The sequence below is a fragment of the Colias eurytheme genome, chromosome 1 (assembly GCF_061535395.1).
Source record: "Colias eurytheme isolate Ceu_HAF_F1 chromosome 1, ilColEury1 Martin Lab GWU primary, whole genome shotgun sequence".
Lineage (NCBI taxonomy): Eukaryota > Metazoa > Arthropoda > Insecta > Lepidoptera > Pieridae > Colias > Colias eurytheme.
Genome location: NC_142980.1, coordinates 8,534,511 through 8,546,484, shown reverse-complemented (window position 1 = coordinate 8,546,484; position 11,974 = coordinate 8,534,511).

The following is an 11,974-nucleotide window of genomic DNA, read 5'->3' as shown; positions in this document are numbered from 1 at the left end:
ATTATTGGCTATCGTTTTAGGTATACGATGTGTGTGAATAAATTGAAGTGGAGTAAGTTACCTCATTATAATGCAACGTCACCTGCAAGCTGAATGCCTCTCGAACGTCAATTTTATTCACACACATTGGAGGAACGTGCTATAGTTTAGCCGTGAAAGGTTTAGCTACGTGGTGGATCGCGATGTGTTCAACGTGCCTGCAAAACGATATGAATACCGATATGAAATGATTACAATATATATTTATAGTCCTGTTAAATGTCTGTTAAACGTTATTGATGCCAATATGGAGCCTTGAGATCCGATGCGGAAATACGAGACACTAGTAATTGCTCTGATTTTTTTAAGGTCGTTTTCAGGATGGTTTTGTTCCTATTACCGGATTTTTTTGGACTCTCTCTATGAAAACATCGATTTTTATTGATTTTAAAAATTATACATTTCAGCATTTATTGCCAATATATACTTAAACACTATATATCAGTATCAGCTCAGTAACATTAAATTCCTTTTCAAAATTTCCAAATTCCATAATAAAGTATAATTCAAATATTACCTACTTTATATACCACTTCTGCAAGATTACATATCATTTAATATCTTCTATTAGTGCTATTGAGTTTCACAGGCTCGTACTTAATTACTTTGCTAAGATAATTTTATATTATAACCTATAACCTTCCTACAACATTGCTAATAATTTGAAACTGACGTTGCCTTGATTTCACGAAAGTATTCGATTGTTTTTGTTACTAGTGTCTCTTATAAGTTCGTCATCGGTGTTAGATGTAGGTCAAATTCGGCCCAACAATGTGCTGCGCTCGAAATGCTGAAAATTTTAACATCACGTGAAGCAGTGCGATACATTGAAGTCTTCCGGAATCAAGAAATATTATATTACGTAGTTGGAATCGGAAAGAAATTTATGATTTGTTCGAAACGCTAGATATTTTTTTTTAATTGGTTTGATTTTTTTTAGGGCAAAGTTATAAGTCGTTATTCAAGTGCTGCGTATCGACATCAACGCAGCACAGTTAATATATTTAAAAAAAATATATAAAAACACAAAAAAAATAAAAAATATAAAAAAATATAAAAAATATGTTAGGCTAGTAGGTAGGTAATATAACATCATAATACCGTTATTGATCGTTATATTTTCGTTGTAAGTATAATCAATCGAGTATTAGAAAATAAGTATAGGATTAGGACTTAATTTATTTAATTTTATATCACTACTTGCCTTTTGCTTTCTCTCCGAAAATTTCTTAACTATTTCATTTAATACAACCAAAACACAAAATATTTCTGGTGATGTTTCTATTATTTTTTTAACCTTTCTCATTTACAAGCTTACTTAAAATTTTACAAAATCAGGCATTTTATTATCTGTTTCTCAATATCTTCGTAGATGTAATTGGCGAAAATCATTAATTAATTTATAAATTTGAATTTTGAAATTTTATTTTTATACTGTAGGTTAAGAAGATGGATTGTTTTCTGTATCTGGCAAAAACATGTACCTACCTAACTCTACCACTCGGTGGGTTGGTTTTTATCTATTCTTAATTAAAATTGGCCTTATTCAATTGTAAATCATTATAAAATTATGAGTATTATAACAACATAGATCATTCCAGACGGTCTTCCAAAAATTAAATGGTAGTTTTCTTTTATGATTTTTTATCTAGGGTAGGGTTCAATTCCCTACTCGGTAGCGACTTCAATAGGTACCTAATGCATTTAGCTGATTTTGTTCAAGCTGTCACTGCGGCGGTTGAAGGTCTGTAGCCAATATAGCGTTTGAGTAGATTATTAGATATTGAGAGTATTATTAACGTATCGAAGAAATTATCCTTACGGATACTGCCTTTAAAGATACCTGATAATTAATGTAAGACAACGGCAGGCGTGGTAGTCGCGACCGCTCGATGGTAATTATTAACATAGATTCGTAAGTATTTATTTGACAAAGATGACTTATATTGTTAAAATAAATAGTATAGTATAATTATAGTAAATATTGATGTAAGTTTATAAAAAAAATAAAATGTAAAAAAAATAAACAAAAAACATAAATACAAAAAAATGTAGCCCAATTAATTACGCTTTATGGTTGATGAATTGAATTGATTTAATTGTTTTGTTACATATTATGTTACAGATAAAAGCTCATTACACGTATGTACCATGGTTCATGTTTATTTAAACTTACTTCCAGTCATTTTGAGTTCATACTCAAAATCACAACTAGCTTCAATCTGCTCACAAAAAGATATTACAACTTTTGTTTTTCTTTTTTGGAAGTGGGTTTGTTTGGGTTATCATTTCATGGTTAGGCAGAACGCGATCCTTAAACATTTATCAACCACATTTTGAAATAAACGCACATAATACCAACTGTTTTTCTAAGTATAACATTGCTTTTGTTAATGAGTTCCCTTGTGTTTGGGCGGGTCCATAACATCTGACACGAAGGTAGTGGGTTCAGCACTGGGTTGTTACGGTTACGTAACAACACAGTTAGCTGACCACATTGGAGCGCATTAACATCAGGAAAAGTTGGCTTGTTAGTTGTATTAATAAAATAATAAAAAATATTTAAAAAAAAGTTAAAAAAATTAAAAAAAGAAAAAAAAATCGTTTTTTGTCATATTAGAGCACTTTATTTAATAAATTCAATTTTATTGCACTTACCTAAATTATTATCTGGATTGGATTATAATTAAAATCATGTAGTTTTAGTAAAAAAAAATAAAAATAAAAAAATATGTTAGTTTATTTGCAATATTTTCGCTTTTTCGTAGATAATAATTAGGGATTAATTTTTTCATGACGAGTAGAAATAGCACAGCTTAATCTAACATCAAAGTTTGCAGACTGGTTTAACCTATCCTGCCATCCACGCATAAAACCGCGTGTAATTTACTACATCGTCATTCATTATAACATCTAATGAGATTATTGGAATTTAGGCGCAAGCAAGTTGTTTAACTTAAATCAAGGAACGATCATAACATCTAAAAGTCTAAAACACGAGTAGCCTGTAGATATTATTTTAATGTAGATTAATTATGTAGATACTTAGGTATATAACGTAGAATTGTAGATTGCAGCATTAAGATTAGTCTTTTGGGCGAATATTTATGATTGTTTTCTCAAGGCAAATATCGAGTCCGTAATAGTTAAGAAAAATTCCGATCGTCAGTGATCGATGAAATAGGTTAGTTATCCGTAGATATATAATATTAGGTAGGCAGGCTTCCGTTACTGCAATGACGACGAGCACCTTTTCCTCTTATGTGTTACCTGAATGTGGTTACTAACAACATTTGGTAGTCACGTAGAAACGATACACGTTTCTACCTCTAAAGAATCCCACAGTAGCATTACGTGAACCATCTTTAGCCTGCTACATAATTTTCAATACAAAATGTCTACCTCTGAACCACAGCAGTCTATAGAAGCTTTGATGATTGAAGTTTTACATTATTTCAGCTTATTTATTATATTGCACAATGCACATATTAGTTTGAGTCGGTTTACTTGCACCGTTTTATAATCGGTATAAATACATCGCATTGCTCAACGTAGATTAAGTAGGTAAATAGTGTAATCAGATTTCACAGTTTTCGCCGTCGAGTGCCATAATTAGCTAACACATACCTAGAGGTCAGTTTCCGAAAGACTAGACTAGATATATAATAATACCAACTGCGGTACGGTGCAACAAGAGCAAAATTATATTTTTTTAGAGATTCTGTTTAAGTATTTATTCAAATCTGGTATCGGCACTGGCACGACATTTTTGTTGTTTTTGTTTCACAATGTAGGTAAGTACTTATTTGAAATTGGATTTATTTTTCTTCGAAATCATTTAAACCGTAAAGCAGTTTGTTTCTTTTTATCAAGCATACCTATGATTCGCTCTTCAGCACCAAACCGTAGATTTACAATTACATACATAGAATAGGCAATGCCTTTGTATCCCTTTTGCAGATAAAAGAGTCTATAACACGTTATTTAGTATGTAAGAATTATAGGTAGTTTATTAGAAGTAGTTTATTATAATAGGGAGCGATGCGAACCGAGTAGCAATATAAAATCAGAGTAGCCTGTACATATTGATGTTGTGTCTCTTCTATAATAGGTACATCTTTTCTGTTTCTTTGGAAATTACTTGGACTACCTATATAGCCATGAGTTATATTAGTTTATCAGGAAGGTAAAAGGGGTTATTTAGTTGTAGGTACCAATAAGCCCAACATTTTAGGAGCAAGTGCTGAACGTTTAGAATAGTTAGGATTACAACCGCCCACAGAAAGAAATACCCTGACTCGATAAAAAAACGCGCTAGTAATAAGTGATAGTACCTACTAGCGACGTTATGCCGGTGATGATTCCTGCCTTTGCAGTGTTCTTTATTTATATTCGCAGCACGATATACCTAACTTCGAATTGATAAAAAAAAATCCAAATTCATTTTTGCTTCCTCTTGCTGTTATTGTTTACCCAAATTATATTTCCATTTAACAGATTGTGTTCACAGCGAGCTACCTGCTCAAGTTATAAGATCTATTCAGAATGTTTTTTCAATGTTACTAACATAATTTCATCACCGAGCAATCGATACTATGAAATGAATCAAGACGCAGTCACCGAACGATACGATACAACATCAACACATCGCATTCTAAGTGACTCGCGCAAAATGAAATATGAATACAAAATATTGGCACCAATGAGAACGAATGTCGAAATAATATGTTCTCTTCAAAATTAAGGCACGGATATGAAATATATTACGATACGACTTTACCTCACTGGCGAGGCTAGAGTTATTTCAGTATCAAGAGGCTGTACCTACCTATTCGCGGTTGCGGATAAAGCCTACCCGCTGCCAGTTCGCTACAAGTCTAGGTGAGACTACCTCCCATATAGACTTCACATTGCTAAGAGATTTAGATTAGAGTGAATCGTGAGCGGGTGGCCCGTTTGGTGGCCGGCAGCGATGGCTCCAAGGCGCACTGGGACCTTATAGGTCCATAAGGCTAACTTAAAGCTGCACGGTTCCCAATCAATCTCTACGACGCGCATCCTCCATTTAATTCGTTCTTGAGAACAATCTTATTTGTCGCCCATATACTCACTCGAGTAGAATGTTAGTAAATGCTAGAATTAGAATTGTCGAGTGAGTGAGGCGAAAATATTTTTGTCGGAACTTGAGTTGTGCACGATGCATTGGATTTGACATTCATATTGGTATCAGTTATAAATAAATCTATGCTCGAATATAATAGGTTTTTTTATAACTTTTAACGCAATATGACCACTTCGTGGGGTGAAGTAGCTCCGTTCAGATACTTCATTCCAGAGGAACTATTTAAGGAAGTATGTTAGTTATCGAGACGTACTTAGTTCGTCTCATTGGCCTGACATGACATTTTATTTTATTAATTTTACTTCTTTCAAGATGGTCTTATTCGCTGAATAAGTTGGAAAATTCCTTCTTGGCAAATTCATTCATATATGTAGTTTTCTTTTTAATTATTCTGTAGAACAGACCTGTCTATAGAATATTTTGGGTTTTTCAAATCGTTTAAAATAAATGACATCACACTAATTTTATTCAATTTCACTCAATTATTTTACGAGTTACTTGTTAATTATTCTCGGACAAATCTCAAACTGACTGTGGCGGTTTGTCCACTTGCGAATAGAGAATTGTAGTCTGAACGGCGCAATTCTATAATTGCGGATAAATTATCAACCTCAAAGTCACGGCATCACTATCATCGTCCGTGAAAAGTATTAAGTATGAATGCTAAATGTTTCTCTAAATACCCCATAAACCAACCATCTTCGTTCAACCACATTCTGTTTTCCAACTATCACGATCTGGCTCTATATTTTTCTAGATTTTAATAGACCTAGATAATACAGGTTATTACTATTAAGAAAAAAAAAACGAAAATTACAAAAAAACTATAAAATCAAAAATTATAAAAAAAATATAAAACATATAAAAGTAGATAAGTTTTTAAAAAAAGGCACAAAATAATAAAAACACAAAAAAATACAAAAACAAAAACAAGTAGATAAGTTATAAAAAAAACATAAAATAATAAAAATACAAAAAAAATAAAAATCATAAACAAGTGTAGATAAGTTGAAAAAAAAATATAAAATAATAAAAAATACAAAAAAAAACAGATGTAGTATTTATTTTTACATACGACTAAGTAGGATAAGAGTTCATTAATATTACATTTAGATCTATTGCGTGCACAATGCCTGGAAGTTAGTGTATAGTGTATTCAGTATTACACATATAATCTAAAATAAATATTAATGCGATTATTAATTTACGTGATGAAATCATTATATTTCCGAATGTAACGCGTAAGTACTAAGCGCGCGTCAGAGCGCTAAGCTGACGGCGCTCTGTGATGCTGAATTATGTTGTACTAAGCGGTAATACAGAGTTGGCTAAAGCGTTGTCGCAGGTCGCTGTATTTGACGCTACATTACCGCATAATACAACACAATTCGACGACCAGTTTCATAGCCCGTCGTCAGCTTAGCGCTTTGATTATTAATTTACATCGTTATGAAATTATTGTAGGTATTTCCGTTTTATCTTTGTTTGAAAATTTATTTCCCAGAGAGAACGGGTACTTAGCGCGCGTCAGAGCGCTAAGCTGACGGCGCACTGTGATCCTGAATTATGTTGTACTAAGCGGTAATACAGAGTTGGCTAAAGCGTTGTCGCAGGTCGCTGTATTTGACACTACATTACCGCATAATACAACACAATTCGACGACCAGTTTCATAGCCCGTCGTCAGCTTAGCGCTTTGATTATTAATTTACATCGTTATGAAATTATTGTAGGTATTTACGTTTTATCTTTGTTTGAAAACTTATTTCCCAGAGAGAACGGGTACTTAGCGCGCGTCAGAGCGCTAAGCTGACGGCGCACTGTGATCCTGAATTATGTTGTACTAAGCGGTAGTACAGAGTTGGCTAAAGCGTTGTCGCAGGTCGCTGTATTTGACGCTACATTACCGCATAATACAACACAATTCGACGACCAGTTTCATAGCCCGTCGTCAGCTTAGCGCTTTGATTATTAATTTACATCGTTATGAAATTATTGTAGGTATTTCCGTTTTATCTTTGTTTGAAAACTTATTTCCCAGAGAGAACGGGTACTTAGCGCGCGTCAGAGCGCTAAGCTGACGGCGCACTGTGATCCTGAATTATGTTGTAGGTACTAAGCGGTAATACAGAGTTGGCTAAAGCGTTGTCGCAGGTCGCTGTATTTGACTCTACATTACCGCATAATACAACACAATTCGACGACCAGCGTCATAGCCCGTCGTCAGCTTAGCGCTTTGATTATTAATTTACATCGTTATGAAATTATTATAGGTATTTCCGTTTTATCTTTGTTTGAAAACTTATTTCCCAGAGAGAACGCGTACTTAGAGGCTTCACACATGCTAAGTACGCGTCCTTGTTGACAGAGGTTACATTGCTTTAAAAATTTATAAAACCTATCAATTATTTTCTTTCCATATAAGTATCAAAATTGGTATTAATTTAATATCAGCCACAAACGCACTTCCAGTCATTACCTACTGCAATTGTAGTAATTCGAAAATGCAAATCAGAAATAAAATTGAGAACATACGACACTCATGGGTCACATTAAAATAAATCATCATTTTGACATACTGATTTCACTCAGCCCATACATTAATATCAAAGAAGGAATGTAAATTGAAGAATTCTTATCCAATTCTCGTTGAAGTTGATACCACGATGGGTTCTTAAGTGTAGAGCGACGGTTTGAACTATGGTATAAAATATGGCGCATACTATCATAAATATTTTTAAGTATGTAGTATGTAATCTTTAGTAACTAGATAGTATTCGTTAGGTAAGAATATCACTAATTCACTTGAACATATTCATCTTTAAGGGATCCAGGATTCTTTTATTTATAGTACAATAAATACATATTCACTATTTTTCAAATAAATTTCACCGGACGTAAATCTCTTTTCTTTTAATAAGAATCTATTACACTCGTTTAGTTCAATTTAAAATCGATTTAAGATGGACTTTTTTGCAATAAATGTGTGTGGAGATTGTTCTTATTGAATCTTTGTTCACGTTGATTTAAAAAAAGCACTTAAATCGGTTTTAAGCAATTGAACCAAAATGAGGTGACAACACAAAATTTTGAATAATAAATGTTTTCCTTACTTAATTTAGCTAGCAGATTTTACAATAATCATTTCAAAATCTCATCTCATAAAATCATCTTAGGCATAGGTTATTGTTTCTTAAACTTTTAATTTTAATTATTACCAGAACTATATGTTCGGTATCGGGGCGTTCCATGTACTTACAAAAAGCTAAAAGAATTACGATAGCATAGCGGTTCTATATACGAGGCGACTTTGTTGACTGGAACACTGTATGTTCCATGATGCAATTGTTACAACTCTATTATAGATCCTAGATTATTAGATTGTTGATTACTAAATATATAAGTTGTTATTACATTTATAATGATAAATTATTTTATATCTAAATTATAAGCGTATAATACTCGTAGCATTAAATGTATATACAATCAATGAATACGTTCACATGATTACTATTATTACTAAATTAGTTAGTATGAGTAGCTTGTACAGTTGACGTTTGTATTTTTTAAAATAAGGTTTCTCATCTTCTATTATTATGTAATACCGAATCATCTTTTCATTCAATTGTAACCCATTATTTTCCTTAATATTGTTTTCACATAAAAGTCATTCTTTATTTGTATTTGTATCACCTTTCAATACCATCAAAATAATTTGATTATCTGCGATTTATTCGTGGTTAAACAGATATAAAGAAGTCTAAATTTTTTTCAGATCAGGTTATTATTTCATAGCAAAATTAAAATCTATATTCAATAATACAATGTTTAGGCGTCTTTAAGTATGATAAAGAATGGGTTTTGTTAATTAATAATAATTATTGTATAATTATTTTTAGTCACATTGTGTTTCGTAAGGTTAAGTTCTTAAATACATTGTTACAGATAATGCGTATAAAACATTTTTGAATCTTTATGTAATTCCTTCTATAAATTTGTAATTGTGAAATTCTGTACTCGAAATTTCTTTTGTATACTTTATTTTAAATAATAGTTTCTGGAATGTTATGTTACCACTAACAAAGATTCGATGACATTTGGCGAATTTGTATATGTTGTACTTTCCTAAGTTATGTATGATTTGTCCCAATTAAACTGTCCCCCTCCCCCAACTATGTGTTTTATTTTCCCAACTTTAGCAAAATATGTCACATGCAGATATCCACTCCCGTTATGATTATACGGCTATAAATTGAAAAATCTGGATAATTAGAAAAAATGTTGTGTGGTTTTATGAAACCACGGTAAAAGTGAAACTGTTCGAACGGTTCCGAACACTGCTTTGTGTAGCGCATGTCGCGTGACGGTCGGCTGCCGAGTAGGTATACCTATACAGCTCGGCAGCCGCGATACACGCGACATGCGCTACACAGACCAAAAAGTTTGAGACGACGCGATGTAATAAAAGTTTCACTTTAAAAAATAAACCTTTCTACTACCTAATCTTTACCTAATACATATTATAAATGCGAAAGTTTGTGAGGATGAATGTATGTGAGTTCGTTTCTCCTTAACGAAAATCTGGACGGATGTGGATGAAATTTTGCAGTAGTACCTATAGGAGATTAATCACATATAAACTTTGTTAGGAAGCATCTCTTCATTTAGGTAAAGACCCCGGCGCAGCGTGAACCTGCGTTACCTGATTGTTTCTGGACCAAAAAAGATTTAGATAAATATATATTGAAATTATATTGAGACTAGCTTCCGCCCACGACTTTGTACGTGCATCCCCGTTTTTCCCCGTTCCCGCAAGAATTTCAGGAAATCCTTTCTTAGCGGATGCCTACGTCCTAACATCTACCTGCATGCCAAATTTCAGCCCGATACGTCCAGTGGTTTGGCGTGTGCGTTGATAGATCACTATATCAGTCACCTTTGAGTTTTATATACATATATAGATTAAGAATTCAGTCATGTTATAGTTTTCTACTGTAGATATTTATAACTATAATGTTAAAGATTTTTGCGTATTCTGTCTTAAGAAAACGATGAACACATTAAAAAATAGAGTTAGGTATATCACAGATAAAATAATAATAGTAGTAACTAGTAAGTATATGCAAATATTGCAAAAATAAATACTTAAATATTATAAAACAAAGACCTGCGCTGCGTCCGTCTCTCTGTTTGTCTGTGCGTGATAATCTCAAACTTTACTGAACGGATTTTCATTCAGATGAAGGTTATCGAAGACGCGAGCTCGGGACGCGGGCGCGAGCTGAAGCAGACGATATAATATAGGTACCGAATATTCGTAGAGTCGGTAGGTAGTGTTTTTTACAATTTGATAGATATGGATGATTTACTCTTCTAAAACAAAAAAAAATGAATCTCATTATCTACCTTTTTATAATTTACTCTTCCAAAATATGACGCCATAGGCTAGCAAATTCGCCACTGAAGTAACTATAAAAGGTTATGTGAGGTATACCTAATTTAAGTAATATGTATTACCTATACATGTTTCTCAAGTATTTTCTTCACACTTATAGAGCTCAAAATTAAGTAGATATGATATATTTTAATAATATATTTCATAAAATATTAGGAATATATATAATAGATACTTTTGCACTTAAAAAGTTATAAAAAGTGTACTTATTGTTCTTACCATTCCTTCAAATTTATTAATCAAAAGAATAATGTAAATACTTTAAAGTTTAAACAGTTGACTGAAATTCACCAATGGTAACCTAAGGATGAACTCTTATAAGTATATTCCGACAAAAATTTTATCACAGATTCTACAGCATGGATGCATGTAATGTATGCTGATGTTTATTTATTGAGATAATGGAGAGGTGTACTACAAAAAAAAATATTGTTATTGTCTGTGTTTAAAATCTATTCTCTTTGCAACTCTGTATAATTTATCTACCTCTATATTTAACTATTAGGTACTTACTAAATATTTAATTTAATGAAATATTTAATTTTTAAAAATATAAAAAAGCGTGTGTGCCGAGCACTTGAGTCAGAAGTGAAATTCTTTTGCAAGATTAAAGATTCCAAAATCTTCGCCCTACTCCATGGCGTGACGGTATTGCCATAATACTAAAATAGTGAAGCTTTCGGCTTTGTGTAATAAAGCGTTTAACAGTATAAATAAAAATGCCACATAACTTATTGATACTATATTGTACATCGTATTATAAAATAACCGAACGTCGTGTAAGATAATTTTGTTACATACTTACGCCTAACCGTATAATTTTGACTAGAGACATTTAGACATTAAATTATTTGATTTATTTTACTTCTAAGTATCTGGTAAACATTGAGATTTATCTAAACTTATAAAATATGAAGTCATGTACTTGGACAATGCTTTGTAACATTTAAAACGTCAATTACAAACTCGGTTACAAGTCTATTTCGTAAACTACGAATAAATAATTTTGAAGCCACATTTTGAAAATACTTAAACACTAGATAATATTTACACAAGTAAGTACCTTAACATTTCATTTTTAAACCAAATGACTAGAATATAATTTTACCATGATGATCATCTTTACAAGATTAATATAGACATATACAACCTCTACATATATACAATTTCAAATATTCCTATTACCTACTTTTATATTTAGTCGTTAAGTCCACAGTTGATTCAGTTATCCTTTATTTATAATAACTGCAACAAACTACACGTATCTATACGTAATTAATAATTTTACTATTTGGCATAATCTTTTGGTATTGTAAAGGAATTATCTAGGAGAAGCTGTGAGGAGAAGTGTATTTCAAC